Raw genomic sequence first — 2,419 nt, 5'->3', positions numbered from 1 at the left:
ATGTTATGACCATCTCTATCTTGAAAGAATTATGTAATTTGCACATGAATTATTGTTGTATCTCTTCTTCTTTTATTCACTGATGAAGAACCCATAACACCTTATTCAAGATGATATTGTTATAAAACAATGTCCATGCCTTGATTTGTTGGTTTGATAGATCATGTGTGAAAACAAGATTGACAAGGGAATGGATAAATTGATGCAAATGATGCAAAAATGGGCTCACAAGTGAATTTTGGGTTTTGACTGCATTTCATGTGTGAAAAAAACAAGAGCATTAACTTGCAATTGTGGAGGACAAACATGCAACTTCATATGTGTAATGGGTAACTACATTCTCTAATAATCTGAAACTTATCGTAGATATTCTTTAACATGAAGTGTGATGAGAAATGGAAACAAAAATCATAACATACACATCCATAAGAGAGACACCAACTTTTTACATGTGTAAAAGCCAAATGGGAAAAACCACGGAGAGGGTTAACTATCAATATAACATAACTACTTATATGGAATTACAGAAAGAGGCTCACTACCCAAATTACAACAACTCACTATCGAGAAGGCTAACTGCCAAAAAGAAAGGAAATGAATTGGGAATTTAGCATCTTCATATGCATGGGATCGGTTCCAATTAGGCTTATACAATACACCAATTGTTTGCAGTAGATCCATTTAAGAAACTCTACAAAACACTCCATAGTTTTCCTGTTCCAAAGCACCATTGTGCAAGATCAACTTCTCTATTTTGTCACTTACCACCTTTCTCTTCACTTACTTCATCGCAATACCTTCATCCTAAACTATCTCATACAACTCCTTGCATACCTCTCATACCTCTCACTCTTCTACATCAAGCATAATATGATCATGTATATATATGAGTATAACAATAAGAATATTCATCAAGTCATCCTTACCGATATTTCCTCGAATGATATTTTTAATGGTCAAAATCACATGCTACAATCACCAGATTTAAAAATTAACATAATCTCTTAAGGTCATCCTGACCCAGTATAAGTATATCCTTAAAATTTTGCAATAACACGCTACCAGAGCACCACAATCATGATCCAACTCAGCATTACAAGTTTAAAGACATGAACAACTCATCATCAACAACTTGTCATCAAAAATCAAGAAATCGAAGGAAACCAGAGCATGAAGATCTACTCAATACCGCATAACTGAATATACTTTAGGAGCACAAAATCCTAAGCATGACTTCCAAAGCACCAAAAACTTGAATATAGCAATCTCAATTAATAACATCAATCACACCAAAAATCGTACCACCATATCTGCATCAAGACCCAAATGTAAAGGACTACATTTCTAAAATACATCACTGCATGAATGACTAGAGCACAAAAATTGATTGCCACAACCAACACCAAATCTTTCTTATCAAGATAAAAGTATCCTCATGCTAACAATAGATATCTTTGGAGCAATAAACATGTGTACGACATATCAACAATGACAACTAAAATCTTCCATCTGCAATATACACACCTATCTTCCATTGTTCTACAACACATCATACATATCTATCTTCCACTACTCTGCAACACATCTAGAGCAATATGGATCACCAAGTTTGACATCAATGATAACTAATGACAAGTATTGTTAAAAGTTTCCCCCTTTGTCATTGATGACAAAAACATATACACCAAAACTTGCCAAAAACTCCCCCTTAGATAATGCTTCCTTATTTCTCCAAGATTCCAAAAACTCAAAACTCAATGTTGCTCCCTGATACTCAATATTTTTCCCCCTTTGACATCAAGGAAAAAGGGAAACAACAAATAAAAGGGTTACCATAACAAAATTTGTACTGCAAAAGAAATAATGCTTCACTTACGCTTCTGAAGGATTCTCTTACTTCTCCTTCAATTTTGGAAAGAAAGTCTTCTAAGAGTTTATTGTCAAATGAAAAACCAAACTCAAAGTATCATTATTGATTATTTCATCAACTGTTTCTGATAAAGAACCAGGAACAATAGGGTTCTTCACACATTTCTTAGCTTCAATAAGGAGACCAAAAAGATGTTCTAACCTAGCCTCAAAATCTCTTTCACCTTCAAGAACACATTCACCACATCTTCTTTTTGCCTCTAATAAAATATAAGCTTTGACTGCAAAGAGTTGATTTTCTCCCTTTGTTCACCATGTGTGTCACTGAAGATATCAAATAATTTTCCCTTGGAATGTAACTCAGATTCAACAAAGTCAATCTTAGCCTTAAAATGTTCAATAGTTGTTGGCCACTGGAGGCAATATTTGTGCATGTTGCCTGCTTTTGCAATAGTTGTTGGCCACTAGAGATAATCTCTTTTGAGCATATGCAAATTTATTTTCCATATCATTCTAAACATCATCTTCTACAATAGGTGTTGCCTCAAGA

Source organism: Cryptomeria japonica, chromosome 5 (assembly GCF_030272615.1).
Source record: "Cryptomeria japonica chromosome 5, Sugi_1.0, whole genome shotgun sequence".
Classification (NCBI taxonomy): Eukaryota; Viridiplantae; Streptophyta; class Pinopsida; order Cupressales; family Cupressaceae; genus Cryptomeria; species Cryptomeria japonica.
This window is presented reverse-complemented; position numbering follows the sequence as displayed.